Source organism: Rhipicephalus microplus, chromosome 2 (genome assembly GCF_043290135.1).
Source record: "Rhipicephalus microplus isolate Deutch F79 chromosome 2, USDA_Rmic, whole genome shotgun sequence".
In the NCBI taxonomy this organism is placed as follows: domain Eukaryota; kingdom Metazoa; phylum Arthropoda; class Arachnida; order Ixodida; family Ixodidae; genus Rhipicephalus; species Rhipicephalus microplus.
The window spans coordinates 157,893,318-157,917,297 of record NC_134701.1 but is presented as its reverse complement, the minus strand read 5'-3'; the positions used below and the strand labels follow the sequence as shown (position 1 = coordinate 157,917,297).

The 23,980-nt window shown below is 50.0% G+C and overlaps 73 non-coding genes across 73 annotated transcripts; all 73 read left to right on the top strand.

The window, feature by feature from the left end:
• The first annotated feature begins 144 nt into the window (after positions 1-144).
• TRNAL-UAG (transfer RNA leucine (anticodon UAG)) lies at positions 145-226 on the top strand. Its single transcript has one exon. It is a non-coding gene; the product is annotated as a tRNA-Leu (tRNA).
• Positions 227-454: 228 nt separating this feature from the next.
• Positions 455-536, top strand: TRNAL-UAG (transfer RNA leucine (anticodon UAG)). The gene has a single exon. It is a non-coding gene; the product is annotated as a tRNA-Leu (tRNA).
• A 364-nt stretch (positions 537-900) lies between these two features.
• Positions 901-982, top strand: TRNAL-UAG (transfer RNA leucine (anticodon UAG)). Its single transcript has one exon. It is a non-coding gene; the product is annotated as a tRNA-Leu (tRNA).
• Positions 983-1,055: 73 nt separating this feature from the next.
• Positions 1,056-1,137, top strand: TRNAL-UAG (transfer RNA leucine (anticodon UAG)). The gene has a single exon. It is a non-coding gene; the product is annotated as a tRNA-Leu (tRNA).
• Positions 1,138-1,210: 73 nt separating this feature from the next.
• TRNAL-UAG (transfer RNA leucine (anticodon UAG)) lies at positions 1,211-1,292 on the top strand. The gene has a single exon. It is a non-coding gene; the product is annotated as a tRNA-Leu (tRNA).
• Positions 1,293-1,520: 228 nt separating this feature from the next.
• Positions 1,521-1,602, top strand: TRNAL-UAG (transfer RNA leucine (anticodon UAG)). Its single transcript has one exon. It is a non-coding gene; the product is annotated as a tRNA-Leu (tRNA).
• Positions 1,603-1,828: 226 nt separating this feature from the next.
• On the top strand, positions 1,829-1,910 carry TRNAL-UAG (transfer RNA leucine (anticodon UAG)). The gene has a single exon. It is a non-coding gene; the product is annotated as a tRNA-Leu (tRNA).
• Positions 1,911-1,983: 73 nt separating this feature from the next.
• TRNAL-UAG (transfer RNA leucine (anticodon UAG)) lies at positions 1,984-2,065 on the top strand. The gene has a single exon. It is a non-coding gene; the product is annotated as a tRNA-Leu (tRNA).
• A 73-nt stretch (positions 2,066-2,138) lies between these two features.
• TRNAL-UAG (transfer RNA leucine (anticodon UAG)) lies at positions 2,139-2,220 on the top strand. The gene has a single exon. It is a non-coding gene; the product is annotated as a tRNA-Leu (tRNA).
• Positions 2,221-2,275: 55 nt separating this feature from the next.
• TRNAL-UAG (transfer RNA leucine (anticodon UAG)) lies at positions 2,276-2,357 on the top strand. The gene has a single exon. It is a non-coding gene; the product is annotated as a tRNA-Leu (tRNA).
• Positions 2,358-2,585: 228 nt separating this feature from the next.
• TRNAL-UAG (transfer RNA leucine (anticodon UAG)) lies at positions 2,586-2,667 on the top strand. The gene has a single exon. It is a non-coding gene; the product is annotated as a tRNA-Leu (tRNA).
• A 371-nt stretch (positions 2,668-3,038) lies between these two features.
• TRNAL-UAG (transfer RNA leucine (anticodon UAG)) lies at positions 3,039-3,120 on the top strand. The gene has a single exon. It is a non-coding gene; the product is annotated as a tRNA-Leu (tRNA).
• A 73-nt stretch (positions 3,121-3,193) lies between these two features.
• On the top strand, positions 3,194-3,275 carry TRNAL-UAG (transfer RNA leucine (anticodon UAG)). The gene has a single exon. It is a non-coding gene; the product is annotated as a tRNA-Leu (tRNA).
• A 383-nt stretch (positions 3,276-3,658) lies between these two features.
• Positions 3,659-3,740, top strand: TRNAL-UAG (transfer RNA leucine (anticodon UAG)). The gene has a single exon. It is a non-coding gene; the product is annotated as a tRNA-Leu (tRNA).
• Positions 3,741-3,813: 73 nt separating this feature from the next.
• Positions 3,814-3,895, top strand: TRNAL-UAG (transfer RNA leucine (anticodon UAG)). The gene has a single exon. It is a non-coding gene; the product is annotated as a tRNA-Leu (tRNA).
• Positions 3,896-4,123: 228 nt separating this feature from the next.
• TRNAL-UAG (transfer RNA leucine (anticodon UAG)) lies at positions 4,124-4,205 on the top strand. Its single transcript has one exon. It is a non-coding gene; the product is annotated as a tRNA-Leu (tRNA).
• Positions 4,206-4,278: 73 nt separating this feature from the next.
• Positions 4,279-4,360, top strand: TRNAL-UAG (transfer RNA leucine (anticodon UAG)). Its single transcript has one exon. It is a non-coding gene; the product is annotated as a tRNA-Leu (tRNA).
• Positions 4,361-4,415: 55 nt separating this feature from the next.
• TRNAL-UAG (transfer RNA leucine (anticodon UAG)) lies at positions 4,416-4,497 on the top strand. Its single transcript has one exon. It is a non-coding gene; the product is annotated as a tRNA-Leu (tRNA).
• Positions 4,498-4,570: 73 nt separating this feature from the next.
• Positions 4,571-4,652, top strand: TRNAL-UAG (transfer RNA leucine (anticodon UAG)). The gene has a single exon. It is a non-coding gene; the product is annotated as a tRNA-Leu (tRNA).
• A 226-nt stretch (positions 4,653-4,878) lies between these two features.
• Positions 4,879-4,960, top strand: TRNAL-UAG (transfer RNA leucine (anticodon UAG)). Its single transcript has one exon. It is a non-coding gene; the product is annotated as a tRNA-Leu (tRNA).
• Positions 4,961-5,341: 381 nt separating this feature from the next.
• Positions 5,342-5,423, top strand: TRNAL-UAG (transfer RNA leucine (anticodon UAG)). Its single transcript is given in 2 exon segments — positions 5,342-5,379; positions 5,389-5,423. It is a non-coding gene; the product is annotated as a tRNA-Leu (tRNA).
• A 73-nt stretch (positions 5,424-5,496) lies between these two features.
• Positions 5,497-5,578, top strand: TRNAL-UAG (transfer RNA leucine (anticodon UAG)). The gene has a single exon. It is a non-coding gene; the product is annotated as a tRNA-Leu (tRNA).
• Positions 5,579-5,959: 381 nt separating this feature from the next.
• On the top strand, positions 5,960-6,041 carry TRNAL-UAG (transfer RNA leucine (anticodon UAG)). Its single transcript has one exon. It is a non-coding gene; the product is annotated as a tRNA-Leu (tRNA).
• A 73-nt stretch (positions 6,042-6,114) lies between these two features.
• On the top strand, positions 6,115-6,196 carry TRNAL-UAA (transfer RNA leucine (anticodon UAA)). The gene has a single exon. It is a non-coding gene; the product is annotated as a tRNA-Leu (tRNA).
• A 73-nt stretch (positions 6,197-6,269) lies between these two features.
• TRNAL-UAG (transfer RNA leucine (anticodon UAG)) lies at positions 6,270-6,351 on the top strand. Its single transcript has one exon. It is a non-coding gene; the product is annotated as a tRNA-Leu (tRNA).
• Positions 6,352-6,424: 73 nt separating this feature from the next.
• TRNAL-UAG (transfer RNA leucine (anticodon UAG)) lies at positions 6,425-6,506 on the top strand. Its single transcript has one exon. It is a non-coding gene; the product is annotated as a tRNA-Leu (tRNA).
• A 210-nt stretch (positions 6,507-6,716) lies between these two features.
• TRNAL-UAG (transfer RNA leucine (anticodon UAG)) lies at positions 6,717-6,798 on the top strand. The gene has a single exon. It is a non-coding gene; the product is annotated as a tRNA-Leu (tRNA).
• Positions 6,799-7,329: 531 nt separating this feature from the next.
• On the top strand, positions 7,330-7,411 carry TRNAL-UAG (transfer RNA leucine (anticodon UAG)). The gene is given in 2 exon segments: positions 7,330-7,367; positions 7,377-7,411. It is a non-coding gene; the product is annotated as a tRNA-Leu (tRNA).
• A 73-nt stretch (positions 7,412-7,484) lies between these two features.
• Positions 7,485-7,566, top strand: TRNAL-UAG (transfer RNA leucine (anticodon UAG)). The gene has a single exon. It is a non-coding gene; the product is annotated as a tRNA-Leu (tRNA).
• A 537-nt stretch (positions 7,567-8,103) lies between these two features.
• TRNAH-AUG (transfer RNA histidin (anticodon AUG)) lies at positions 8,104-8,185 on the top strand. The gene has a single exon. It is a non-coding gene; the product is annotated as a tRNA-His (tRNA).
• A 73-nt stretch (positions 8,186-8,258) lies between these two features.
• Positions 8,259-8,340, top strand: TRNAL-UAG (transfer RNA leucine (anticodon UAG)). Its single transcript has one exon. It is a non-coding gene; the product is annotated as a tRNA-Leu (tRNA).
• A 73-nt stretch (positions 8,341-8,413) lies between these two features.
• On the top strand, positions 8,414-8,495 carry TRNAL-UAG (transfer RNA leucine (anticodon UAG)). Its single transcript has one exon. It is a non-coding gene; the product is annotated as a tRNA-Leu (tRNA).
• A 73-nt stretch (positions 8,496-8,568) lies between these two features.
• On the top strand, positions 8,569-8,650 carry TRNAL-UAG (transfer RNA leucine (anticodon UAG)). The gene has a single exon. It is a non-coding gene; the product is annotated as a tRNA-Leu (tRNA).
• A 55-nt stretch (positions 8,651-8,705) lies between these two features.
• Positions 8,706-8,787, top strand: TRNAL-UAG (transfer RNA leucine (anticodon UAG)). Its single transcript has one exon. It is a non-coding gene; the product is annotated as a tRNA-Leu (tRNA).
• A 73-nt stretch (positions 8,788-8,860) lies between these two features.
• TRNAL-UAG (transfer RNA leucine (anticodon UAG)) lies at positions 8,861-8,942 on the top strand. Its single transcript has one exon. It is a non-coding gene; the product is annotated as a tRNA-Leu (tRNA).
• Positions 8,943-9,323: 381 nt separating this feature from the next.
• On the top strand, positions 9,324-9,405 carry TRNAL-UAG (transfer RNA leucine (anticodon UAG)). The gene is given in 2 exon segments: positions 9,324-9,361; positions 9,371-9,405. It is a non-coding gene; the product is annotated as a tRNA-Leu (tRNA).
• Positions 9,406-9,478: 73 nt separating this feature from the next.
• TRNAL-UAG (transfer RNA leucine (anticodon UAG)) lies at positions 9,479-9,560 on the top strand. The gene has a single exon. It is a non-coding gene; the product is annotated as a tRNA-Leu (tRNA).
• Positions 9,561-10,097: 537 nt separating this feature from the next.
• On the top strand, positions 10,098-10,179 carry TRNAL-UAG (transfer RNA leucine (anticodon UAG)). The gene has a single exon. It is a non-coding gene; the product is annotated as a tRNA-Leu (tRNA).
• A 228-nt stretch (positions 10,180-10,407) lies between these two features.
• TRNAL-UAG (transfer RNA leucine (anticodon UAG)) lies at positions 10,408-10,489 on the top strand. The gene has a single exon. It is a non-coding gene; the product is annotated as a tRNA-Leu (tRNA).
• A 210-nt stretch (positions 10,490-10,699) lies between these two features.
• TRNAL-CAG (transfer RNA leucine (anticodon CAG)) lies at positions 10,700-10,781 on the top strand. The gene has a single exon. It is a non-coding gene; the product is annotated as a tRNA-Leu (tRNA).
• A 73-nt stretch (positions 10,782-10,854) lies between these two features.
• On the top strand, positions 10,855-10,936 carry TRNAL-UAG (transfer RNA leucine (anticodon UAG)). Its single transcript has one exon. It is a non-coding gene; the product is annotated as a tRNA-Leu (tRNA).
• A 73-nt stretch (positions 10,937-11,009) lies between these two features.
• On the top strand, positions 11,010-11,091 carry TRNAL-UAG (transfer RNA leucine (anticodon UAG)). The gene has a single exon. It is a non-coding gene; the product is annotated as a tRNA-Leu (tRNA).
• Positions 11,092-11,312: 221 nt separating this feature from the next.
• On the top strand, positions 11,313-11,394 carry TRNAL-UAG (transfer RNA leucine (anticodon UAG)). The gene is given in 2 exon segments: positions 11,313-11,350; positions 11,360-11,394. It is a non-coding gene; the product is annotated as a tRNA-Leu (tRNA).
• Positions 11,395-11,467: 73 nt separating this feature from the next.
• TRNAL-UAG (transfer RNA leucine (anticodon UAG)) lies at positions 11,468-11,549 on the top strand. The gene has a single exon. It is a non-coding gene; the product is annotated as a tRNA-Leu (tRNA).
• Positions 11,550-11,931: 382 nt separating this feature from the next.
• Positions 11,932-12,013, top strand: TRNAL-UAG (transfer RNA leucine (anticodon UAG)). The gene has a single exon. It is a non-coding gene; the product is annotated as a tRNA-Leu (tRNA).
• Positions 12,014-12,086: 73 nt separating this feature from the next.
• TRNAL-UAG (transfer RNA leucine (anticodon UAG)) lies at positions 12,087-12,168 on the top strand. Its single transcript has one exon. It is a non-coding gene; the product is annotated as a tRNA-Leu (tRNA).
• Positions 12,169-12,241: 73 nt separating this feature from the next.
• On the top strand, positions 12,242-12,323 carry TRNAL-UAG (transfer RNA leucine (anticodon UAG)). The gene has a single exon. It is a non-coding gene; the product is annotated as a tRNA-Leu (tRNA).
• Positions 12,324-12,396: 73 nt separating this feature from the next.
• TRNAL-UAG (transfer RNA leucine (anticodon UAG)) lies at positions 12,397-12,478 on the top strand. The gene has a single exon. It is a non-coding gene; the product is annotated as a tRNA-Leu (tRNA).
• Positions 12,479-12,551: 73 nt separating this feature from the next.
• On the top strand, positions 12,552-12,633 carry TRNAL-CAG (transfer RNA leucine (anticodon CAG)). Its single transcript has one exon. It is a non-coding gene; the product is annotated as a tRNA-Leu (tRNA).
• A 55-nt stretch (positions 12,634-12,688) lies between these two features.
• Positions 12,689-12,770, top strand: TRNAL-UAG (transfer RNA leucine (anticodon UAG)). The gene has a single exon. It is a non-coding gene; the product is annotated as a tRNA-Leu (tRNA).
• A 73-nt stretch (positions 12,771-12,843) lies between these two features.
• On the top strand, positions 12,844-12,925 carry TRNAL-UAG (transfer RNA leucine (anticodon UAG)). Its single transcript has one exon. It is a non-coding gene; the product is annotated as a tRNA-Leu (tRNA).
• A 382-nt stretch (positions 12,926-13,307) lies between these two features.
• On the top strand, positions 13,308-13,389 carry TRNAL-UAG (transfer RNA leucine (anticodon UAG)). The gene has a single exon. It is a non-coding gene; the product is annotated as a tRNA-Leu (tRNA).
• A 378-nt stretch (positions 13,390-13,767) lies between these two features.
• On the top strand, positions 13,768-13,849 carry TRNAL-UAG (transfer RNA leucine (anticodon UAG)). The gene has a single exon. It is a non-coding gene; the product is annotated as a tRNA-Leu (tRNA).
• Positions 13,850-13,922: 73 nt separating this feature from the next.
• TRNAL-UAG (transfer RNA leucine (anticodon UAG)) lies at positions 13,923-14,004 on the top strand. Its single transcript has one exon. It is a non-coding gene; the product is annotated as a tRNA-Leu (tRNA).
• Positions 14,005-14,077: 73 nt separating this feature from the next.
• TRNAL-UAG (transfer RNA leucine (anticodon UAG)) lies at positions 14,078-14,159 on the top strand. Its single transcript has one exon. It is a non-coding gene; the product is annotated as a tRNA-Leu (tRNA).
• A 537-nt stretch (positions 14,160-14,696) lies between these two features.
• TRNAL-UAG (transfer RNA leucine (anticodon UAG)) lies at positions 14,697-14,778 on the top strand. Its single transcript has one exon. It is a non-coding gene; the product is annotated as a tRNA-Leu (tRNA).
• A 228-nt stretch (positions 14,779-15,006) lies between these two features.
• Positions 15,007-15,088, top strand: TRNAL-UAG (transfer RNA leucine (anticodon UAG)). Its single transcript has one exon. It is a non-coding gene; the product is annotated as a tRNA-Leu (tRNA).
• Positions 15,089-15,298: 210 nt separating this feature from the next.
• On the top strand, positions 15,299-15,380 carry TRNAL-CAG (transfer RNA leucine (anticodon CAG)). The gene has a single exon. It is a non-coding gene; the product is annotated as a tRNA-Leu (tRNA).
• Positions 15,381-15,453: 73 nt separating this feature from the next.
• On the top strand, positions 15,454-15,535 carry TRNAL-UAG (transfer RNA leucine (anticodon UAG)). Its single transcript has one exon. It is a non-coding gene; the product is annotated as a tRNA-Leu (tRNA).
• Positions 15,536-15,608: 73 nt separating this feature from the next.
• On the top strand, positions 15,609-15,690 carry TRNAL-UAG (transfer RNA leucine (anticodon UAG)). Its single transcript has one exon. It is a non-coding gene; the product is annotated as a tRNA-Leu (tRNA).
• A 221-nt stretch (positions 15,691-15,911) lies between these two features.
• On the top strand, positions 15,912-15,993 carry TRNAL-UAG (transfer RNA leucine (anticodon UAG)). Its single transcript is given in 2 exon segments — positions 15,912-15,949; positions 15,959-15,993. It is a non-coding gene; the product is annotated as a tRNA-Leu (tRNA).
• Positions 15,994-16,066: 73 nt separating this feature from the next.
• TRNAL-UAG (transfer RNA leucine (anticodon UAG)) lies at positions 16,067-16,148 on the top strand. Its single transcript has one exon. It is a non-coding gene; the product is annotated as a tRNA-Leu (tRNA).
• A 537-nt stretch (positions 16,149-16,685) lies between these two features.
• On the top strand, positions 16,686-16,767 carry TRNAH-AUG (transfer RNA histidin (anticodon AUG)). Its single transcript has one exon. It is a non-coding gene; the product is annotated as a tRNA-His (tRNA).
• A 73-nt stretch (positions 16,768-16,840) lies between these two features.
• TRNAL-UAG (transfer RNA leucine (anticodon UAG)) lies at positions 16,841-16,922 on the top strand. The gene has a single exon. It is a non-coding gene; the product is annotated as a tRNA-Leu (tRNA).
• Positions 16,923-16,995: 73 nt separating this feature from the next.
• TRNAL-UAG (transfer RNA leucine (anticodon UAG)) lies at positions 16,996-17,077 on the top strand. Its single transcript has one exon. It is a non-coding gene; the product is annotated as a tRNA-Leu (tRNA).
• A 210-nt stretch (positions 17,078-17,287) lies between these two features.
• On the top strand, positions 17,288-17,369 carry TRNAL-UAG (transfer RNA leucine (anticodon UAG)). Its single transcript has one exon. It is a non-coding gene; the product is annotated as a tRNA-Leu (tRNA).
• A 73-nt stretch (positions 17,370-17,442) lies between these two features.
• Positions 17,443-17,524, top strand: TRNAL-UAG (transfer RNA leucine (anticodon UAG)). Its single transcript has one exon. It is a non-coding gene; the product is annotated as a tRNA-Leu (tRNA).
• Positions 17,525-17,597: 73 nt separating this feature from the next.
• TRNAL-UAG (transfer RNA leucine (anticodon UAG)) lies at positions 17,598-17,681 on the top strand. Its single transcript has one exon. It is a non-coding gene; the product is annotated as a tRNA-Leu (tRNA).
• Positions 17,682-17,907: 226 nt separating this feature from the next.
• Positions 17,908-17,989, top strand: TRNAL-UAG (transfer RNA leucine (anticodon UAG)). The gene has a single exon. It is a non-coding gene; the product is annotated as a tRNA-Leu (tRNA).
• A 379-nt stretch (positions 17,990-18,368) lies between these two features.
• On the top strand, positions 18,369-18,450 carry TRNAL-UAG (transfer RNA leucine (anticodon UAG)). The gene has a single exon. It is a non-coding gene; the product is annotated as a tRNA-Leu (tRNA).
• Positions 18,451-18,523: 73 nt separating this feature from the next.
• Positions 18,524-18,605, top strand: TRNAL-UAG (transfer RNA leucine (anticodon UAG)). Its single transcript has one exon. It is a non-coding gene; the product is annotated as a tRNA-Leu (tRNA).
• A 221-nt stretch (positions 18,606-18,826) lies between these two features.
• On the top strand, positions 18,827-18,908 carry TRNAL-UAG (transfer RNA leucine (anticodon UAG)). Its single transcript has one exon. It is a non-coding gene; the product is annotated as a tRNA-Leu (tRNA).
• A 73-nt stretch (positions 18,909-18,981) lies between these two features.
• TRNAL-UAG (transfer RNA leucine (anticodon UAG)) lies at positions 18,982-19,063 on the top strand. The gene has a single exon. It is a non-coding gene; the product is annotated as a tRNA-Leu (tRNA).
• Positions 19,064-23,980: the final 4,917 nt, after the last annotated feature.

The following is a 23,980-nucleotide window of genomic DNA, read 5'->3' as shown; positions in this document are numbered from 1 at the left end:
CGAGTGGTCTAAAGCGTTGGTTTATGGCACCAGTCTCTTCGGGGGCGTGGGTTCGAATCCCACCGCTGTGACACTTTTGCCTTTACAAAATGCGTTCCTTGAAAAAGGCTATGATTAACCGGAGCATGCGATAGTTAAACTGTCGGTAGCGTGGCCGAGTGGTCTAAGGCGCTGGTTTTAGGCACCAGTATCTTCGGGGGCGTGGGTTTGAATCCCACCGCTGCCACTCTTTTACTTTTAAAAACTACGTTCCTTGAAAAAGGCTATGATTAAGCGGAGCATGCGTTAGGTAAACTGTCGGTAGCGCTGCCGAGTGGTCTAAGGCGCTGGTTTTAGGCACCAGTATCTTCAGTGGCGTGGGCTCGAATCCCAGCACTGTCACACTTTTGCCTTTGCAAAATGCGTTCTTTGAAAAAGGCTATGATTAACCGGAGCATGCGTTAGTTAAACTGTCGGCAGCGTGGCCGAGTGGTCTAAGGCGCTGGTTTTAGGCACCAGTCTCTTCGGGGGCGTGGGTTCGAATCCCACCGCTGCCACACCTTTGCTTTTACAAAATGCGTTCTTTGAAAAAGGATATGATTAACGGGAGCACGCGTTAGTTAAACTGTCGGTAGCGTGGCCGAGTGGTCTAAGGCGCTGGTTTTAGGCACCAGTCTCTTCGGGGACGTGGGTTCGAATTCACCGCTGCCACACTTTTGCCTTTACGAAATTCGTTCCTTGAAAAAGGCTATGATTAACTGGAGCACGCGTTAGTTAAACTGTCGGTAGCGTTGCCGAGTGGTCTAAGGCGATGGTTTTAGGCACCAGTCTCTTTGGGGGCGTGGGTTTGAATCCGACCGCTGCCACACTTTTCCTTGAAAAAGGCTATGATTAACTGGAGCGTGCGTTACTTAAACTGTCGGTAGCGTGGCCGAGTGGTGTATGGTGCTGGTTTTAGGCACCAGTTTCTTCGGGGCCGTGGGTTCGAATCCCACCGCTGCCCCACTTTTGCCTATACAAAATGCGTTCCTCTAAAAAGGCTATGATTAACCGGAGCATGCGTTAGTTAAACTGTTGGTAGCGTGGCCGAGTGTTCTAAGGCGCTGGTTTTAGGCACCAGTCTCTTTGGGGGCGTGGGTTCGAATCCCACCGCTGCCACGCTTTTGCCTTTACAAAATGCGTTCCTTGAAAAAGGCTATGATTACCAGGAGCATGCGTTAGTTAAACTGTCGGTAGCGTGGCCGAGTGGTCTAAGTCGCTGGTTTTAGGCACCAGTCTCTTCAGGGGCGTGGGTTCGAATCCCACCGCTGCCACACTTTTGCCTTTACAAAATTTGTTCCTTGAAAACGGCTATGATTAACCGGAGCTTGCGTTAGTTAAACTGTCGGTAGCGTGCCCGAGTGGTCTAAGGCGCTGGTTTCAGGCAACAGTCTCTTCTAGGGCGTGGGTTCGCATCCCACCGCTGCCACACTTTCGCCTTTACAAAATGCGTTCCTTGAAAAAGGCTATGATTAACCGGAGCATGCGTTAGTTAAACTGTCGTTAGCGTGGCCGAGTGGTCTAAGGCGCTGGTTTTAGACACCAGTCTCCTCGGGGGCGTGGGTTCAAATCCCACCGCTGCCACACTTTTACCTTTACAAAATGCGTTCCTTGAAAAAGGCTATGATTAACCGGAGCACGCGTTAGTTCAACTGTCGGTAGCGTGGGCGAGTGTTCTAAGGCGCTGGTTTTAGGCACCAGTCTCTTCGGGGGCGTCGGTTTGAATCCTACCACTGCCACACTTTTCCTTTTAAAATACGTTCCTTGAAAAAGGCTGTGATTAACCGGAGCATGCGTTAGTTAAACTGTCGGTAGCGTGGCCGAGTGGTCTAAGGCGCTGGTTTTAGGCACCAGTCTCTTCGGAGGCGTGGGCTCGAATCCCACCACTGTCACACTTTTGCATTTACAAAATGCGTTCTTTGAAAAACGCTATGATTAACTGGAGCATGCGTTAATTGAACTGTCGGTAGCGTGGCCGAGTGGTCTAAGGCGCTGGTTTTAGGCACCAGTCTCTTCGGGGGCGTGGGTTCGAATCCCACCGCTGCCACACTTTTGCCTTTACAAAATGCGTTCCTTGAAAAAGGCTATGATTAAGTGGAGCACGCGTTAGTTAAACTGTCGGTAGCGTGGCCGAGTGGTCTAAGGCGCTGGTTTTAGGCGCCAGTCTCTTTGGGGGCGTGGGTTTGAATCCTACCGCTGCCACACTTTTCCTTGAAAAAGGCTATGATTAACTGGAGCATGCGTTAGTTGAACTGTCGGTAGCGTGGCCGAGTGGTCTAAGGCGCTGGTTTTAGGCACCAGTCTCTTCGGGGGCGTGGGTTCGAATCCCACCGCTGCCACACTTTTGCCTTTACAAAATGCGTTTCTCTAAAAAGGCTATGATTAACCGGAGCATGCGTTAGTTAAACTGTCGGTAGCGTGGCCGAGTGGTCTAAGGCGCTGTTTTTAGGCACCAGTCTCTTCGGGGGCGTGAGTTCGAATCCCACCGCTGGCACACTTTTGCCTTTACAAAATGCGTTCCTTGAAAAAGGCTATGATTAACCGGATCACGCGTTAGTTAAACTGTCGGTAGCGTGGCCGAGTGGTCTAAGGCGCTGGTTTTAGGCACCAGTTTTTTCGGGGGCGTGGGTTCGAATCCCACCGCTGCCACATTTTTCCTTTAAAAAAACGTTCCTTCAAAAAGGCTATGATTAAGCGGAGCATGCGCAAAACTGGCGGTAGCATGGCCGAGCCGTTTAAGACGCTTTTTTTAGGCACCAGTCTCTTCGGGGGCGTGGGTTCGAATCCCACCGCTGCCACATTTTTCCTTTACAAAATGCGTTCCTGGAAAAAGGCTATGATTAAGCGGAGCATGCGCAAAACTGTCGGTGGCGTGGCCGAGCCGTCTAAGACGCTTGTTTTAGGCACCAGTCTCTTCGGGGGCATGGGTTCGAATCCAACCGCTGCCACACTTTTGCCTTTACAAAAGCGTTCCTCGAAAAAGGCTATGATTATCCGGAGCATGCGTTAGTTAAACTGTCGGTAGCGTGGCCGAGTGGTCTAAGGCGCTGGTTTTAGGCACCAGTCTCTTCGGGGGCATGGGTTCGAATCCCACCGCTGCCACACTTTTGCCTTTACAAAATGCGTTCCTTGAAAAAGGCTATGATTAACCGGAGCATGCGTTAGTTAAACGGTCGGTAGCGTGGCCGAGTGGTATAAGGCGCTGGTTTTAGGCACCAGTCTCTTCGGGGGCGTGGGCTCGAATCCCACCGCTGCCACACGTTTGTCTTTACAAATTGCGTTCCTTGAAAAAGGCTATGATTAACCGGAGCATGCGTTAGTTAAACTGTCGGTAGCGTGGCCGAGTGGTCCAAGGCGCTGGTTTTAGGCACCAGTCCCTTCGGCGGCGTGGGCTCGTATCCCACCACTGTCACACCTTTGCCTTTACAAAATGCGTTCTTTGAAAAAGGCTATGATTAACCGGAGAATGCGTTAGTTAAACTGTCGGTAGCGTGGCCGAGTGGTCTAAGGCGCTGGTTTTAGGCACCAGTCCCTTCGGGGGCATGGGTTTGAATCCAACCGCTGCCACACTTTTACCTTTACAAAATGCGTTCCCCGAAAAATGCTATGATTAACCGGAGCATGCGTTAGTTAAATTGTCGGTGGCGTGGCCGAGTGGTCTAAGGCGCTGGTTTTAGGCACCAGTCTCTTCGGGGGCGTGGGTTCGAATCCCACCACTGTCACACTTTTGCCTTTACAAAATGCGTTCCTTGAAAAAGGCTATGATTAACCGGAGCATGCGTTAGTTAAACTGTCGGTAGCGTGGCCGAGTGGTCTAAGGCGCTGGTTTTAGGCACCAGTCTCTTCGGGGGCGTGAGTTCGAATCCCACCGCTGCCACAGTTTTGCCATTACAAAATGCGTTCCTTGAAAAAGGCTATGATTAACCGGAGCATGCGTTAGTTAAACTGTCGGTAGCGTGGCCGAGTGGTCTAAGGCGCTGATTTTAGGCACCAGCTTCTTCAGTGGCGTGGGCTCGAATCCCACCGTTGTCACACTTTTGCCTTTGCAAAATGCGTTCTTTGAAAAAGGCTATGATTAACCGGAGAATGCGTTAGTTAAACTGTCGGCAGCGTGGCCGAGTGGTCTAAGACACTGGTTTTAGGCACCAGTCTCTTCGGGGGCGTGGGTTCGAATCCCACCGCTGCCACACTTTTGTCTTTACAAAATTCGTACCTTGAAAAAGGCTATGATTAACTGGAGCACGCGTTAGTTAAACTGTCGGTAGCGTTGCCGAGTGGTCTAAGGCGCTGGTTTTAGGCACCAGTCTCTTTGGGGGCGTGGGTTTGAATCCTACCGCTGCCACACTTTTCCTTGAAAAAGGCTATGATTAACTGGAGCGTGCATTACTTAAACTGTCGGTAGCGTGGCCGAGTGGTGTAAGGCGCTGGTTTTAGGCACCAGTTTCTTCGGGGGCGTGGGTTCGAATCCCACCGCTGCCCCACTTTTGCCTTTACAAAATGCGTTCCTCTAAAAAGGCTATGATTAACCGGAGCATGCGTTAGTTAAACTGTCGTTAGCGAGGCCGAGTGGTGCAAGGCGCTGGTTTTAGGCACCAGTCTCCTAGGGGGCGTGGGTTCGAATCCCACCGCTGCCACACTTTTACCTTTACAAAATGCGTTCCTTGAAAAAGGCTATGATTAACCGGAGCACGCGTTAGTTAAACTGTCGGTAGCGTGGCCGAGTGTTCTAAGGCGCTGGTTTTAGGCACCAGTCTCTTCGGGGGCGTCGGTTTGAATCCTACCACTGCCACACTTTTCCTTTTAAAATACGTTCCTTGAAAAAGGCTATGATTAACCGGAGCACGCATTAGCTAAACTGTCGGTAGCTTGGCCGAGTGGTCTAAGGCGCTGGTTTTAGGCGCCAGTCTCTTCGGGGGCGTGGGTTCGAATCCCACCGCTGCCACACTTTTGCCTTTACAAAATGCGTTCCTCTAAAAAAGCTATGATTAACCGGAGCATGCGTTAGTTAAACTGTCGGTAGCGTGGCCGAGTGGTCTAAGGCACTTGTTTTAGGCACCAGTCTCTTCGGGGGCAAGGGTTCGAATCCAACCGCTGCCACACTTTTGCCTTTACAAAAGCGTTCCTCGAAAAGGCTATGATTATCCGGAGCATGCGTTAGTTAAACTTTCGGTTGCGTGGCCGAATGGTCTGAGGCGTTGGTTTTAGGCACCAGTCCCTTCGGCGGCATGGGCTCGAATCCCACCACTGTCACACTTTTGCCTTTACAAAATGCGTTCCTTGAAAAAGGCTATGATTAACCAGAACATGCGTTAGTTAAACTGTCGGTAGCGTGGCCAAGTGGTCTAAGGCGCTGGATTTAGGCACCAGTCTCTTCAGGGGGGTGGGTTCGAATCCCACCGCTGCCACACTTTTGCCTTTACAAAATGCGTTCCTTGAAAAAGGCTATGATTAACCGGAGCATGCGTGAGTTAAACTGTCGGTAGCGTGGCCGAGTGGTCTAAGGCGCTGGTTTTAGGCACCAGTCTCTTCGGGGGCGTGGGTTCGAATCCCACCTCTGCCACACTTTTGCCTTTACAAAATGCGTTCCTTGAAAAAGGCTATGATTAACCGGAGCATGCGTTAGTTAAACTGTCGGTAGCGTTGCCGAGTGGTCTAAGGCGCTGGTTTTAGGCACCAGTCTCTTCGGGGGCGTGGGCTCGAATTCGCCGCTGCCACACGTTTGTCTTTACAAATTGCGTTCCTTGAAAAAGGCTATGATTAACCGGAGCATGCGTTAGTTAAACTGTCGGTAGCGTGGCCGAGTGGTCCAAAGCGCTGGTTTAGGCACCAGTCCCTTCGGCAGCGTGGGCTCGTATCCCACCACTGTCACACCTTTGCCTTTACAAAATGCGTTCTTTGAAAAAGGCTATGATTAACCGGAGCATGCGTTAGTTAAACTGTCGGTAGCGTGGCCGAGTGGTCTAAGGCGCTGGTTTTAGGCACCAGTCTCTTCGGGGGCATGGGTTCGAATCCAACCGCTGCCACACTGTTACCTTTACAAAATGCGTTCCTCGAAAAATGCTATGATTAACCGGAGCATGCGTTAGTTAAATTGTCGGTGGCGTGGCCGAGTGGTCTAAGGCTCTGGTCTTAAGCACCAGTCTCCTCGGGGGCGTGGGTTCGAATCCCACCACTGTCAAACTTTTGCCTTTACAAAATGCGTTCCTTGAAAAAGGCTATGATTAACCGGAGCATGCGTTAGTTAAACTGTCGGTAGCGTGGCCGAGTGGTCTAAGGCGCTGGTTTTAGGCACCAGTCTCTTCGGGGGCGTGAGTTCGAATCCCACCGCTGCCACACTTTTGCCATTACAAATTGCGTTCCTTGAAAAAGGCTATGATTAACCGGAGCATGCGTTAGTTAAACTGTCGGTAGCGTGGCCGAGTTGTCTAAGGCGCTGATTTTAGGCACCAGTCTCTTCGGGGGCGTGGGTTCGAATCCCACCGCTGCCACACTTTTGTCTTTACAAAATTCGTTCCTTGAAAAAGGCTATGATTAACTGGAGCACGCGTTAGTTAAACTGTCGGTAGCGTTGCCGAGTGGTCTAAGGCGCTGGTTTTAGGCACCAGTCTCTTTGGGGGCGTGGGTTTGAATCCTACCACTGCCACACTTTTCCTTGAAAAAGGCTATGATTAACTGGAGCGTGCATTACTTAAACTGTCGGTAGCGTGGCCGAGTGGTGTAAGGCGCTGGTTTTAGGCACCAGTTTCTTCAGGGGCGTGGGTTCGAATCCCACCGCTGCCCCACTTTTGCCTTTACAAAATGCGTTCCTCTAAAAAGGCTATGATTAACCGGAGCATGCGTTAGTTAAACTGTCGGTAGCGTGGCCGAGTGGTCTAAAGTGCTGGTTTTAGGCACCAGTCTCTTCGGGGGCGAGGGTTCGAATCCCACCGCTGCCACACTTTTGCGTTTACAAAATGCTTTCCTTGAAAAAGGCTACGATTAACCGGATCAGGCGTTAGTTGAACTCTCGGTAGCGTGGCCGAGTGGTCTAAGGCGCTGGCTTTAGGCACCAGTCTCTTCGGGGGCGTGGGTTCGAATCCTACCACTGCCACATTTTTCCTTAAAAAAACGTTCCTTCAAAAAGGCTATGATTAAGCGGAGCATGCGCAAAACTGGCGGTAGCGTGGCCGAGCCGTCTAAGACGCTGGTTTTAGGCACCAGTCTCTTTGGGGGCGTGGGTTCGAATCCCACCACTGTGACACTTTTGCCTTTACAAAATGCGTTCCTTGAAAAAGGCTATGATTAACCAGAGCATGCGATAGTTAAACTGTCGGTAGCGTGGCCGAGTGGTCTAAGGCGCTGGATTTAGGCACCAGTATCTTCGGGGGTGTGGGTTTGAATCCCACCGCTGCCACTCCTTTACTTTTAAAAACTACGTTCCTTGAAAAAGGCTATGATTAAGCGGAGCATCCGTTAGGTAAACTGTCGGTAGCGTGGCCGAGTGGTCTAAGGCGCTGGTTTTAGGCACCAGTCTCTTCGGGGGCGTGGGTTCGAATCCTACCGCTGCCCCACTTTTGCCTTTACAAAATGCGTTCCTCGAAAAAGGCTATGATTAACCGAAGCATGCGTTAGTTAAACTGTCTGTGGCGTGGCCGAGTGGTCTAAGGTGCTGGTTTAAGGCACCAGTCTCTTCAGGGGCGTGGGTTCGAATTCCACCACGGTCACACTTTGCCTTTACAAAATGTGTTCCTTGAAAAAGGCTATGATTGACCGTAGCATGCGTTAGTTAAACTGTCGGTAGCGTGGCCGAGTGGTCTAAGGCGCTGGTTTTAGGCACCAGTCCTTTTGGCGGCGTGGGCTCGAATCCCACCACTGTCACACTTTTGCCTTTACAAAATGCGTTCTTTGAAAAAGGCTATGATTAACCGGAGCATGCGTTAGTTAAACTGTCGGTAGCGTCGCTGAGTGGTCTAAGGCACTGGTTTTTCGCACCAGTCTCTTCGGGGGCGTGGGTTCGAATCCCACAGCGGCCACACTTTTGCTTTTACAGAATGCGTTCCTTGAAAAAGGCTATGATTAACCGGAGCATGCGTTAGTTAAACTGTCGGTAGCGTGGCCGAGTGGTCTAAGGCGTTGGTTTATGGCACCAGTCTCTTCGGGGGCGTGGGTTCGAATCCCACCACTGTCACACTTTTGCCTTTACAAAATTCGTTCCTTGAAAAATGCTATAATTAACCGGAGCATGCGTTAGTTAAACTGTCGGTAGCGTGGCCGAGTGGTCTAAGGCGCTGGTTTTAGGCACCAGTCTCTTCGGGGGCGTGGGTTCGAATCCCACCACTGCCACACTTTTGCCTTTACAAAATGCGTTCCTTGAAAAAGGCTATGATTAACCGGAGCATGCGTTAGTTAAACTGTCGGTAGCGTGGCCGAGTGGTCTAAGGCGCTGGTTTTAGGCACCAGTCTCTTCGGGGGCATGGGTTCGAATCCCACCGCTGCCACACTTTTGCCTTTACAAAATGCGTTCCTCTAAAAAAGCTATGATTAACCGGAGCATGCGTTAGTTAAACTGTCGGTAGCGTGGCCGAGTGGTCTAATGCGCTGGTTTTAGGCACCAGTCTCTTTGGGGGCGTGGGTTTGAATCCTACCGCTGCCACACTTTTTCTTGAAAAAGGCTATGATTAACTGGAGCGTGCGTTAGTTAAACTGTCGGTAGCGTGGCCGAGTGGTGTAAGGCGCTGGTTTTAGGCACAAGTTTCTTCGGGGGCGTGGGTTCGAATCCCACCGCTGCCCCACTTTTGCCTTTACAAAATGCGTTCCTCTAAAAAAGCTATGATTAACCGGAGCATGCGTTAGTTAAACTGTCGGTAGCGTGGCCGAGTGGTCTAAGGCGCTGGTTTTAGGCACCAGTCTCTTCGGGGGTGTGGGTTCGAATCCCACCGCTGCCACACTTTTGCCTTTACAAAATGCGTTCCTCTAAAAAAGCTATGATTAACCGGAGCATGCGTTAGTTAAACTGTCGGTAGCGTGGCCGAGTGGTCTAAGGCACTTGTTTTAGGCACCAGTCTCTTCGGGGGCAAGGGTTCGAATCCAACCGCTGCCACACTTTTGCCTTTACAAAAGCGTTCCTCGAAAAGGCTATGATTATCCGGAGCATGCGTTAGTTAAACTTTCGGTTGCGTGGCCGAATGGTCTGAGGCGTTGGTTTTAGGCACCAGTCCCTTCGGCGGCATGGGCTCGAATCCCACCACTGTCGCACTTTTGCCTTTACAAAATGCGTTCCTTGAAAAAGGCTATGATTAACCAGAACATGCGTTAGTTAAACTGTCGGTAGCGTGGCCAAGTGGTCTAAGGCGCTGGATTTAGGCACCAGTCTCTTCAGGGGCGTGGGTTCGAATCCCACCGCTGCCACACTTTTGCCTTTACAAAATGCGTTCCTTGAAAAAGGCTATGATTAACCGGAGCATGCGTGAGTTAAACTGTCGGTAGCGTGGCCGAGTGGTCTAAGGCGCTGGTTTTAGGCACCAGTCTCTTCGGGGGCGTGGGTTCGAATCCCACCGCTGCCACACTTTTGCCTTTACAAAATGCGTTCCTTGAAAAAGGCTATGATTAACCGGAGCATGCGTTAGTTAAACTGTCGGTAGCGTTGCCGAGTGGTCAAAGGCGCTAGTTTTAGGCACCAGTCTCTTCGGGGGCGTTGGCTCGAATTCGCCGCTGCCACACGTTTGTCTTTACAAATTGCGTTCCTTGAAAAAGGCTATGATTAACCGGAGCATGCGTTAGTTAAACTGTCGGTAGCGTGGCCGAGTGGTCCAAAGCGCTGGTTTTAGGCACCAGTCCCTTCGGCAGCGTGGGCTCGTATCCCACCACTGTCACACCTTTGCCTTTACAAAATGCGTTCTTTGAAAAAGGCTATGATTAACCGGAGCATGCGTTAGTTAAACTGTCGGTAGCGTGGCCGAGTGGTCTAAGGCGCTGGTTTTAGGCACCAGTCTCTTCGGGGGCATGGGTTCGAATTCAACCGCTGCCACACTGTTACCTTTACAAAATGCGTTCCTCGAAAAATGCTATGATTAACCGGAGCATGCGTTAGTTAAATTGTCGGTGGCGTGGCCGAGTGGTCTAAGGCGCTGGTCTTAGGCACCAGTCTCCTCGGGGGCGTGGGTTCGAATCCCACCACTGTCAAACTTTTGCCTTTACAAAATGCGTTCCTTGAAAAAGGCTATGATTAACCGGAGCATGCGTTAGTTAAACTGTCGGTAGCGTGGCCGAGTGGTCTAAGGCGCTGGTTTTAGGCACCAGTCTCTTCGGGGGCGTCAGTTCGAATCCCACCGCTGCCACACTTTTGCCATTACAAATTGCGTTCCTTGAAAAAGGCTATGATTAACCGGAGCATGCGTTAGTTAAACTGTCGGTAGCGTGGCCGAGTTGTCTAAGGCGCTGATTTTAGGCACCAGTCTCTTCGGGGGCGTGGGTTCGAATCCCACCGCTGCCACACTTTTGTCTTTACAAAATTCGTTCCTTGAAAACGGCTATGATTAACTGGAGCACGCGTTAGTTAAACTGTCGGTAGCGTTGCCGAGTGGTCTAAGGCGCTGGTTTTAGGCACCAGTCTCTTTGGGGGCGTGGGTTTGAATCCTACCACTGCCACACTTTTCCTTGAAAAAGGCTATGATTAACTGGAGCGTGCGTTACTTAAACTGTCGGTAGCGTGGCCGAGTGGTGTAAGGCGCTGGTTTCAGGCACCAGTTTCTTCGGGGGCGTGGGTTCGAATCCCACCGTTGCCCCACTTTTGCCTTTACAAAATGCGTTCCTCTAAAAAGGCTATGATTAACCGGAGCATGCGTTAGTTAAACTGTCGGTAGCGTGGCCGAGTGGTCTAAGGTGCTGGTTTTAGGCACCAGTCTCTTCGGGGGCGAGGGTTCGAATCCCACCGCTGCCACACTTTTGCGTTTACAAAATGCTTTCCTTGAAAAAGCCTACGATTAACCGGATCAGGCGTTAGTTGAACTGTCGGTAGCGTGGCCGAGTGGTCTAAGGCGCTGGCTTTAGGCACAAGTCTCTTCGAGGGCGTGGGTTCGAATCCTACCGCTGCCACATTTTTCCTTAAAAAAACGTTCCTTCAAAAAGGCTATGATTAAGCGGAGCATGCGCAAAACTGGCGGTAGCGTGGCCGAGCCGTCTAAGACGCTGGTTTTAGGCACCAGTCTCTTTGGGGGCGTGGGTTCGAATCCCACCACTGTGACACTTTTGCCTTTACAAAATGCGTTCCTTGAAAAAGGCTATGATTAACCAGAGCATGCGATAGTTAAACTGTCGGTAGCGTGGCCGAGTGGTCTAAGGCGCTGGATTTAGGCACCAGTATCTTCGGGGGTGTGGGTTTGAATCCCACCGCTGCCACTCCTTTACTTTTAAAAACTACGTTCCTTGAAAAAGGCTATGATTAAGCGGAGCATCCGTTAGGTAAACTGTCGGTAGCGTGGCCGAGTGGTCTAAGGCGCTGGTTTTAGGCACCAGTCTCTTCGGGGGCGTGGGTTCGAATCCTACCGCTGCCACACTTTTGCCTTTACAAAATGCGTTCTTCGAAAAAGGCTATGATTAACCGAAGCATGCGTTAGTTAAACTGTCTGTGGCGTGGCCGAGTGGTCTAAGGTGCTGGTTTAAGGCACCAGTCTCTTCAGGGGCGTGGGTTCGAATTCCACCACGGTCACACTTTGCCTTTACAAAATGCGTTCCTTGAAAAAGGCTATGATTGACCGTAGCATGCGTTAGTTAAACTGTCGGTAGCGTGGCCGAGCCGTCTAAGACGCTGGTTTTAGGCACCGGTCTCCTTGGGGGCGTGGGTTCGAATCCCACCACTGTGACACTTTTGCCTTTACAAAATGCGTTCCTTGAAAAAGGCTATGATTAACCGGAGCATGCGATAGTTAAACTGTCGGTAGCGTGGCCGAGTGGTCTAAGGCGCTGGTTTTAGGCACCAGTATCTTTGGGGGCGTGGGTTTGAATCCCACCGCTGCCACTCTTTTACTTTTAAAAACTACGTTCCTTGAAAAAGGCTATGATTAAGCGGAGCATGCGTTAGGTAAACTGTCGGTAGCGTGGCCGAGAGGTCTAAGGCGCTGGTTTTAGGCACCAGTCATTTCGGGGGCGTGGGTTCGAACCCTACCGCTGCCACACTTTTGCCTTTACAAAATGCGTTCCTCAAAAAAGGCTATGATTAACCGGAGCATGCGTTAGTTAAACTGTCGGTAGCGTGGCCGAGTGGTCTAAGGCGCTGGTTTTAGGCACCAGTCTCTTCGGGGGCGTGGGTTCGAATCCCACCACTGCCACACTTTTGCCTTTACAAAATGCGTTCCTTGAAAAAGGCTATGATTAACCGGAGCATGCGTTAGTTAAACTGTCGGTAGCGTGGCCGAGTGGTCTAAGGCGCTGGTTTTAGGCACCAGTCTCTACGGGGGCGTGGGTTCGAATCCCACCGCTGCCACACTTTTGCCTTTACAAAATGCGTTCCTCTAAAAAAGCTATGATTAACCGGAGCATGCGTTAGTTAAACTGTCGGTAGCGTGGCCGAGTGGTCTAATGCGCTGGTTTCAGGCACCAGTCTCTTTGGGGGCGTGGGTTTGAATCCTACCGCTGCCACACTTTTTCTTGAAAAAGGCGATGATTAACTGGAGCGTGCGTTAGTTAAACTGTCGGTAGCGTGGCCGAGTGGTGTAAGGCGCTGGTTTTAGGCACAAGTTTCTTCGGGGGCGTGGGTTCGAATCCCACCGCTGCCCCACTTTTGCCTTTACAAAATGCGTTCCTCTAAAAAAGCTATGATTAACTGGAGCATGCGTTAGTTAAACTGTCGGTAGCGTGGCCGAGTGGTCTAAGGCGCTGGTTTTAGGCACCAGTCTCTTCGGGGGTGTGGGTTCGAATCCCACCGCTGCCACACTTTTGCCTTTACAAAATGCGTTCCTTGAAAAAGGCTACGATTAACTGGATCACGCGTTAGTTCAACTGTCGGTAGCGTCGCCAAGTGGTCTAAGGCGCTGGTTTAGGCACCAGTCTCTTCGGGAGCGTGGGTTCGAATCCCACCGCTGTGACACTTTTGCCTTTACAAAATGCGTTCCTTGAAAAAGGCTATGATTAACTGGAGCATGCGATAGTTAAACTGTCGGTAGCGTGGCCGAGTGGTCTAAGGCGCTGGTTTTAGGCACCAGTATCTTCGGGGGCGTGGATTCGAATGCTACCGCTGCCACACTTTTGCCTTTACAAAATGCGTTCCTCAAAAAAGGCTATGATTAACCAGAACATGCGTTAGTTAAACTGTCGGTAGCGTGGCCGAGTGGTCTAAGGCGCTGGTTTTAGGCACCAGTCTCTTCGGGGGCGTGGGTTCGAATCCCTCTGCTGCCACACTTTTGCCATTACAAAATGCGTTCCTTGAAAAAGGCTATGATTAACCGGAGCATGCGTTAGTTAAACTGTCGGTAGCGTGGCCGAGTGGTCTAAGGCACTGAATTTAGGCACCAGCCTTTTCAGTGGCGTGGGCTCGAATCCCACCACTGTCACATTTTTGCCTTTGCAAAATGCGTTCTTGAAAAAGGCTACGATTAAGCGGAGCATGCGCAAAACTGGCGGTAGCGTGGCCGAGCCGTCTAAGACGCATGTTTTAATCACCAGTCTCTTTGGGGGCGTGGGTTCGAATCCCACCACTGTGACAATTTTGCCTTTACAAAGTGCGTTCCTTGAAAAAGGCTATGATTAACCGGAGCATGCGATAGTTAAACTGTCGGTAGCGTGGCCGAGTGGTCTAAGGCGCTGGTTTTAGGCACCAGTATCTTCGGGGGCGTGGGTTTGAATCCCACCGCTGCCACTCTTTTACTTTTAAAAACTACGTTCCTTGAAAAAGGCTATGATTAAGCGGAGCATGCGTCAGGTAAACTGTCGGTAACGTGGCCGAGTGGTGTAAGGCGCTGGTTTTAGGCACAAGTTTCTTCGGGGGCGTGGGTTCGAATCCCACCGCTGCCCCACTTTTGCCTTTACAAAATGCGTTCCTCTGAAAAGGCTATGATTAACCGGAGCATGCGTGAGTTAAACTGTCGGTAGCGTGGCCGAGTGGTCTAAGGCGCTGGTTTTAGGCACCAGTCTCTTCGGGGGCGTGGGTTCGAATCCCACCGCTGCCACACTTTTGCCTTTACAAAATGCGTTCCTTGAAAAAGGCTATGATTAACCGGAGCATGCGTTAGTTAAACTGTCGGTAGCGTTGCCGAGTGGTCAAAGGCGCTAGTTTTAGGCACCAGTCTCTTCGGGGGCGTTGGCTCGAATTCGCCGCTGCCACACGTTTGTCTTTACAAATTGCGTTCCTTGAAAAAGGCTATGATTAACCGGAGCATGCGTTAGTTAAACTGTCGGTAGCGTGGCCGAGTGGTCCAAAGCGCTGGTTTTAGGCACCAGTCCCTTCGGCAGCGTGGGCTCGTATCCCACCACTGTCACACCTTTGCCTTTACAAAATGCGTTCTTTGAAAAAGGCTATGATTAACCGGAGCATGCGTTAGTTAAACTGTCGGTAGCGTGGCCGAGTGGTCTAAGGCGCTGGTTTTAGGCACCAGTCTCTTCGGGGGCATGGGTTCGAATTCAACCGCTGCCACACTGTTACCTTTACAAAATGCGTTCCTCGAAAAATGCTATGATTAACCGGAGCATGCGTTAGTTAAATTGTCGGTGGCGTGGCCGAGTGGTCTAAGGCGCTGGTCTTAGGCACCAGTCTCCTCGGGGGCGTGGGTTCGAATCCCACCACTGTCAAACTTTTGCCTTTACAAAATGCGTTCCTTGAAAAAGGCTATGATTAACCGGAGCATGCGTTAGTTAAACTGTCGGTAGCGTGGCCGAGTGGTCTAAGGCGCTGGTTTTAGGCACCAGTCTCTTCGGGGGCGTCAGTTCGAATCCCACCGCTGCCACACTTTTGCCATTACAAATTGCGTTCCTTGAAAAAGGCTATGATTAACCGGAGCATGCGTTAGTTAAACTGTCGGTAGCGTGGCCGAGTTGTCTAAGGCGCTGATTTTAGGCACCAGTCTCTTCGGGGGCGTGGGTTCGAATCCCACCGCTGCCACACTTTTGTCTTTACAAAATTCGTTCCTTGAAAAAGGCTATGATTAACTGGAGCACGCGTTAGTTAAACTGTCGGTAGCGTTGCCGAGTGGTCTAAGGCGCTGGTTTTAGGCACCAGTCTCTTTGGGGGCGTGGGTTTGAATCCTACCACTGCCACACTTTTCCTTGAAAAAGGCTATGATTAACTGGAGCGTGCGTTACTTAAACTGTCGGTAGCGTGGCCGAGTGGTGTAAGGCGCTGGTTTCAGGCACCAGTTTCTTCGGGGGCGTGGGTTCGAATCCCACCGTTGCCCCACTTTTGCCTTTACAAAATGCGTTCCTCTAAAAAGGCTATGATTAACCGGAGCATGCGTTAGTTAAACTGTCGGTAGCGTGGCCGAGTGGTCTAAGGTGCTGGTTTTAGGCACCAGTCTCTTCGGGGGCGAGGGTTCGAATCCCACCGCTGCCACACTTTTGCGTTTACAAAATGCTTTCCTTGAAAAAGCCTACGATTAACCGGATCAGGCGTTAGTTGAACTGTCGGTAGCGTGGCCGAGTGGTCTAAGGCGCTGGCTTTAGGCACCAGTCTCTTCGAGGGCGTGGGTTCGAATCCTACCGCTGCCACATTTTTCCTTAAAAAAACGTTCCTTCAAAAAGGCTATGATTAAGCGGAGCATGCGCAAAACTGGCGGTAGCGTGGCCGAGCCGTCTAAGACGCTGGTTTTAGGCACCAGTCTCTTTGGGGGCGTGGGTTCGAATCCCACCACTGTGACACTTTTGCCTTTACAAAATGCGTTCCTTGAAAAAGGCTATGATTAACCAGAGCATGCGATAGTTAAACTGTCGGTAGCGTGGCCGAGTGGTCTAAGGCGCTGGATTTAGGCACCAGTATCTTCGGGGGTGTGGGTTTGAATCCCACCGCTGCCACTCCTTTACTTTTAAAAACTACGTTCCTTGAAAAAGGCTATGATTAAGCGGAGCATCCGTTAGGTAAACTGTCGGTAGCGTGGCCGAGTGGTCTAAGGCGCTGGTTTTAGGCACCAGTCTCTTCGGGGGCGTGGGTTCGAATCCTACCGCTGCCACACTTTTGCCTTTACAAAATGCGTTCTTCGAAAAAGGCTATGATTAACCGAAGCATGCGTTAGTTAAACTGTCTGTGGCGTGGCCGAGTGGTCTAAGGTGCTGGTTTAAGGCACCAGTCTCTTCAGGGGCGTGGGTTCGAATTCCACCACGGTCACACTTTGCCTTTACAAAATGCGTTCCTTGAAAAAGGCTATGATTGACCGTAGCATGCGTTAGTTAAACTGTCGGTAGCGGGGCCGAGTGGTCTAAGGCGCTGGTTTTAGGCACCAGTCCTTTCGGCGGCGTGGGCTCGAATCCCACCACTGTCACACTTTTGCCTTTACAAAATGCGTTCTTTGAAAAAGGCTATGATTAACCGGAGCATGCGTTAGTTAAACTGTCGGTAGCGTCGCTGAGTGGTCTAAGGCACTGGTTTTTCGCACCAGTCTCTTCGGGGGCGTGGGTTCGAATCCCACAGCGGCCACACTTTTGCTTTTACAAAATGCGTTCCTTGAAAAAGGCTATGATTAACCGGGGCATGCGTTAGTTAAACTGTCGGTAGCGTGGCCGAGTGGTCTAAGGCGTTGGTTTATGGCACCAGTCTCTTTGGGGGCGTGGGTTCGAATCCCACCACTGTCACACTTTTGCCTTTACAAAATTCGTTCCTTGAAAAATGCTATAATTAACCGGAGCATGCGTTAGTTAAACTGTCGGTAGCGTGGCCGAGTGGTCTAAGGCGCTGGTTTTAGGCACCAGTCTCTTCGGGGGCGTGGGTTCGAATCCCACCACTGCCACACTTTTGCCTTTACAAAATGCGTTCCTTGAAAAAGGCTATGATTAACCGGAGCATGCGTTAGTTAAACTGTCGGTAGCGTGGCCGAGTGGTCTAAGGCGCTGGTTTTAGGCACCAGTCTCTTCGGGGGCGTGGGTTCGAATCCCACCGCTGCCACACTTTTGCCTTTACAAAATGCGTTCCTCTAAAAAAGCTATGATTAACCGGAGCATGCGTTAGTTAAACTGTCGGTAGCGTGGCCGAGTGGTCTAATGCGCTGGTTTTAGGCACCAGTCTCTTTGGGGGCGTGGGTTTGAATCCTACCACTGCCACACTTTTTCTTGAAAAAGGCTATGATTAACTGGAGCGTGCGTTAGTTAAACTGTCAGTAGCGTGGCCGAGTGGTGTAAGGCGCTGGTTTTAGGCACAAGTTTCTTCGGGGGCGTGGGTTCGAATCCCACCGCTGCCCCACTTTTGCCTTTACAAAATGCGTTCCTCTAAAAAAGCTATGATTAACCGGAGCATGCGTTAGTTAAACTGTCGGTAGCGTGGCCGAGTGGTCTAAGGCGCTGGTTTTAGGCACCAGTCTCTTCGGGGGTGTGGGTTCGAATCCCACCGCTGCCACACTTTTGCCTTTACAAAATGCGTTCCTTGAAAAAGGCTACGATTGACCGGATCACGCGTTAGTTCAACTGTCGGTAGCGTGGCCAAGTGGTCTAAGGCGCTGGTTTTAGGCACCAGTCTCTTCGGGAGCGTGGGTTCGAATCCCACCGCTGTGACACTTTTGCCTTTACAAAATGCGTTCCTTGAAAAAGGCTATGATTAACTGGAGCATGCGATAGTTAAACTGTCGGTAGCGTGGCCGAGTGGTCTAAGGCGCTGGTTTTAGGCACCAGTATCTTCGGGGGCGTGGATTCGAATGCTACCGCTGCCACACTTTTGCCTTTACAAAATGCGTTCCTCGAAAAAGGCTATGATTAACCAGAACATGCGTTAGTTAAACTGTCGGTAGCGTGGCCGAGTGGTCTAAGGCGCTGGTTTTAGGCACCAGTCTCTTCGGGGGCGTGGGTTCGAATCCCTCTGCTGCCACACTTTTGCCATTACAAAATGCGTTCCTTGAAAAAGGCTATGATTAACCGGAGCATGCGTTAGTTAAACTGTCGGTAGCGTGGCCGAGTGGTCTAAGGCACTGAATTTAGGCACCAGCCTTTTCAGTGGCGTGGGCTCGAATCCCACCACTGTCACATTTTTGCCTTTGCAAAATGCGTTCTTTGAAAAAGGCTACGATTAAGCGGAGCATGCGCAAAACTGGCGGTAGCGTGGCCGAGCCGTCTAAGACGCATGTTTTAATCACCAGTCTCTTTGGGGGCGTGGGTTCGAATCCCACCACTGTGACAATTTTGCCTTTACAAAGTGCGTTCCTTGAAAAAGGCTATGATTAACCGGAGCATGCGATAGTTAAACTGTCGGTAGCGTGGCCGAGTGGTCTAAGGCGCTGGTTTTAGGCACCAGTATCTTCGGGGGCGTGGGTTTGAATCCCACCGCTGCCACTCTTTTACTTTTAAAAACTACGTTCCTTGAAAAAGGCTATGATTAAGCGGAGCATGCGTCAGGTAAACTGTCGGTAGCGTGGCCGAGTGGTCTAAGGCGCTGGTTTTAGGCACTAGTCTCTTCGGGGGCGTGGGTTCGAATCCCACCGCTGCCACACTTTTTCTTAAAAAAACGTTCCTTCAAAAAGGCTATGATTAAGCGGAGCACGCGCAAAACTGGCGGTAGCGTGGCCGAGCCGTCTAAGACGCTGGTTTTAGGCACCAGTCTCCTTGGGGGCGTGGGTTCGAATCCCACCACTGTGACACTTTTGCCTTTACAAAATGCGTTCCTTGAAAAAGGCTATGATTAACCGGAGCATGCGATAGTTAAACTGTCGGCAGCGTGGCCGAGTGGTCTAAGGCGCTGGTTTTAGGCACCAGTATCTTTGGGGGCGTGGGTTTGAGTCCCACTGCTGCCACTCTTTTACTTTTAAAAACTACGTTCCTTGAAAAAGGCCATGATTAAGCGGAGCATGCGTTAGGTAAACTGTCGGTAGCGTGGCCGAGAGGTCTAAGGCGCTGGTTTTAGGCACCAGTCATTTCGGGGGCGTGGGTTCGAATCCTACCGCTGCCACACTTTTGCCTTTACAAAATGCGTTCCTCAAAAAAGGCTATGATTAACCGGAGCATGCGTTAGTTAAACTGTCGGTGGCGTGGCCGAGCGGTCTAAGGCGCTGGCTTTAGGCACAGGTCTCTTCAGGGGCGTGGGTTCGAATCCCACCACTGTCACACTTTTGCCTTTACAAAATGCGTTCCTTGAAAAAGGCAATGATTAACCGCAACATGCGTTAAACTGTCGGTAGCGTGGCCGAGCGGGCTAAGGCGCTGGTTTTAGGCACCAGTCTGTTCGGGGGCGTGGGTTCGAATCCCACCACTGTCACACTTTTGGCTTTACGAAATGCGTTCCTTGGAAAAGGCTATGATTAACCGCAGCATGTGTTAGTTAAACTGTCGGTAGTGTGGCCGAGTGGTCTAAGGTGCTGGTTTCAGGCACCAGTGTTCTCGGGAGCGTGGCTTCGAATCCCACCGCTTCCACACTTTTGCCTTTACAAAATGCGTTCCTTGAAAAAGGCTATGATTAACCGCAGCATGCGTTAGTTAAACTGTCGGTGGCGTGGCCGAGTGGTCTAAGGCAGCAGTCTCTTCGGGGACGTGGGTTCGAATTCCACTGCTGCCACACTTTTGCCTCTACAAAATGTGTTCCTTGAAAAAGGCTATAATTAACCGCAGCATGCGTTAGTTAAACTGTCGGTAGCGTGGCCGAGTGTACTCCGCGTTCGGCTTCGGTGGGAGACGGACGTGTGATGGCTCGCTCCGTGCGTGGTGCTTCGGCGGCCGCTGCTGGCCGTGGTGTTAGGTTCTCTTCTGCACCATCGGATTACCGGTTTTTGTTGCCTACATTGCCGTCGGGTGACAGTATGGAAAAGTGTGTGTTTCTGCATGGGGATTTGAAAAAAAGACCATACCGGTTGGAAAACTTTCGGGCCCCGTTGGAAGAAGTGGGACTCATCAAGGCGATAACTGGCATTGGAGCCTTCCAGATGAATCACATCTGGCTGGTGAAGATGCGTAGCAAGGATGACAAAGATGCATTACTCAAAACAGGTTGAATCCGAGTCAAGTGTGGCTTCTGTGCTATCATCGACCCTATCCAACATGATGTAACCGTGAAAATCCACTGGGTTGACTTTGCGGTCTCGAATGAGAGCATTCGACAAGCGTTAGGTGATTTTGGTGAAGTTCTGGAGGTTTCCAACGACAACTGGACCGTCGCGGGCTTTGAACACGCGATATCGACGACGAGGATGGTGCGACTGAAACTGAAGGAAGGCGTGGTGCTAGAAGACTTGCCGCACCTTTTTAAGATTGGAGGGGGCATCGTCCTTCTTGTGGCCCCGGGTCGGGCACTGCTTTGCCTAAGGTGTCACATGCAAGGACATATACGACGAGACTGCCAGACTCATCGCTGTGGTGTATGCCGAGCGTTTGGTCATGAAAGTCAAGATTGCGTCAGGAGTTAGGCCAGAGTTACGAAGACCGTGCTGCCAACAGACGACGCCCAAGATAATCTAATGGACGCCGAAGAGGTTGAGAAGGTGGCCTCTGGCAGCAACGCCGTGGGACCCGACGCCGTGGTTCAGGCAACTGGAGAAGAGACAGCCGACGCGACAACGCAAGATGGTAAAGACTCAACGAAAGAATCCGAGGAGTTGGCCGCAACAGGCGGCCAGCAGGACATTCAAGAATCGATGGAAAAAGAGATGGGTACCAGGGGCGAGATCGCTACGCCAGAAGCCAGCACAAAGTCTCCGGAAGCGACCACGGGACGTGGCAAGCGTTACCGAGTGGAGAGCGCGGAACGCAACCTGAAACGCCCGGAACGCCTGTGGCATCGCGTCACAGGCGCTAAGAGTAAAAAATATGCCCTCGAAACCCGGTCGGCGTCATCGTCGCCGGTTCGGGGACAAGATCTAGACGCGTAAGACCCCGGTTTTTCCACTGCACAATATACGAGACACGGTAAGCGCAGCATTGTAGTTTTCATCTTTGCCATCAACATGGCTAGCATGACTGCGCCTTTACGCATTGGTACGCTGAATGTACGTGGTCTAGAAACGCGTCGCAAACAGTACCAGTTGAAACGCTTGATGCAAGAAAAAGACCTTGACTTGCTCGCGGTCCCGGAGACTAAAGTTAGTACTGAGGACACGACTGATAGCTTGGTAGCAGGATTTTCATTGCGGTACAATGCGTGTGTGAGCTATGCAGTGGGAGCATCAGCCGGATGTATTATTTTTGTCAAGAACTCTCTTGGTATTGTAGTGGAAGAGGTCAAAAGTTGCCTACATGGGCGTTTTGTTTTGTGTGACTTTTGTTACGGGAACACTAAATTTAAAATTATCTGTGTATACGCACCTACAAATTCGAGAGACAGATGTTTGTTTTTTCGGGAAATGCAAGCGTACTTTGAATGTCAGAAATGTGTGATTTTGTTGGGTGACTTCAATTGTGTTTTGACCCAAGAAGATTGCACGTCTACTGCTAAATTAGGTGATGAAAGCGTTGGTTTGCTTACAGACAGCCTTAATAAGTACTTTTTACAAGACGTAGCTGTGTTTGCGATGGGTGGCAGTCGCCAGCACTTCACACAATTTCAAGGTTCGAGTCACGCACGACTAGATCGAGCATATGTTTGTTCTGAGATAGTACCTTTATGTCAGAACTATGACGTTTATGCTGTTTCCTTCAGTGATCATTGCTTAGTTTTGTTTGAGATAGGTAAAAAGTGCAAAAAGAAGGTTGTATGGGAAACATGGAAACTGAATACTAAGATAATTACGCACGAAGGGTTTGTAGATAAGACAAAGAAGGAAATCGAGAATGTTTTCAAAAATGCAGAAAGAAGTGCCACGGAAAGATGTGAATTATTTAAGCAAAAGATAAAAATGAATGCAATAGAGTGTGCTTGCTACATGCAGTATCAAGCTCGAAAACAGGAACGTGAGCTACGGGCAGAGCTAAATGATTTGGTGAATATTGAAGAAGAAAACCCGCGCTTATTCACACATCAACTGCAGGTTGTCAAAAACAAAATTAAATGTCTTGAAGAAGATAAATATAAAGGCGCAATTATACGAGCAAGAGCTGAGAGATACCTCGTGGGTGAAGCCCCGGCAAAGCGAGCCTTGTCAGATGAAAAGGCATATGCTCGAGCTCACGACATACTAGAGAAAGAATGGAATGGTAAAATATTGAAAGAACACAAAGGTATTATGAAAGCTTTTGAAAACTATTATCAGGACTTGTTTGCTTATCGCGAACCAAAGGAGCCGGGTTTTGTAGATGAGTTCTTGATAGAAATGCCGACACTTAATGCTGAGGACACAAATTTATTGGAAATGTCTATTAGTATAGAAGAAATTAAGAAGGCTATCGATGATCTCGGCATGGGCAAATCACCTGGTCCAGATGGCATTAATGCCGCCTTTTACAAGGCGTTCAAGAAGGATATGGCCGCCGCATTCCATGAGGTTTTTTCAGAGTCTTTAGATCGCGGAGCTCTGCCTTCGTCGTTTAATCGAGCACACACCGTGCTGATTCCTAAAGGGAAAGAGCAACATGTTTTACGCAAAGTGACAGGATACACGCCAATCACGCTAACAAACGTAGATTATAAGGTGTTTATGAAAGTTCTGGCTAGGAGGTTGCAAGGAGTTATATAGAAGTTGTTCGGGTCACATCAGACTTGCGGCATCAAGCGTAGGAGCATATTCACGAATATTCATGTTGCCAGGAGCATTTTGGAGTATTGTGACGCTGCGCTTCTAAAAGTAGCTATGTTGCAAATTGATCTAGCCAAGGCTTTCGACATGGTTCCACACAATATACTCTTCATGCTAGCTGAGTACGTTGGTCTTGGTGCGATCATATGTAAAGGTATTAAATTGGCATATAAAAATTCAACCTCAAATTTAATTGTAAATAGAGAACTCTCACAGCGCATACAAGTACTTTCCTCCGTGCGCCAGGGGTGTCCTTTAAGTCCTTTGCTCTTCGCTCTATTTTTGGAACCATTGTGTCAGAAAGTGATTCACCCTGCAGGGATTAATGGTTTCAGGTTGCAGTCATGTGAAGTGCGTGTTTTGGCATACGCCGACGATATTGCCTTTTTTGCAGTTGATAGGAGAGTGTCACTTCGTTATTAAAAATCACTTAAAGGTTTTCTGACACGAGTGGAAGTTTAATGAACAAAGAAAAAAGCATTGGTGTTTGGCATGGTAATTGGGACCTTACGCCCAGTTCTTTTGGAAATATTCAGTGGCTCATGACGCCTAGTCGTTACCTAGGGGTACCATTGGACAGGTATCAAGACAGTGAAGCAATTTGGCTTGAAAAGGCTGAAGAACTGCGCGCGACCGCTGAAGAATGGGGCGGTCGTGGCTTATCAATTTTTCCTCGGTCAGCTGTATGTAAAGTGTTTCTGGCTGCTAAAATTATGTACCTTTTGCAAGTACTTAGTTGTAAGCGTAAAACCATTCACAAAGTTCACAGGATATTCGCCACGTTCTTCTGGAGCTCTACGTGGGAGAGAACATCTAGAACGAACTTGTTCCGGCGAGTTAAGCAAGGAGGGCTGTCTCTGTGCCATCTGTTTCTTAACCAAACAATATCACGTTTTCTGCTCATTAGAGACCAGAGAGACTCTTTTTTACGTTCTTTATTTCAAACAACACTGTTACACCACATGCCTGACTTCTTTGTATCTTCAGACAGGCGAGAACGACACACCTTGTCACCGTTCTTGCGCGAAGTTGTGTTCTCATATCGTTTCTTAAGGGCGAGGTTTTCGATAGATTACCTAACTAATGTGAAAAGAAAGCGCCTTATGAAAGACCTAATACAGAATGTTTTTACTGTGCCCCTGTACCGTTCAAGGTATGAAAAATCATATGGTCATGACGTACTAAAGCGAGTGAAAAACATGTGTATA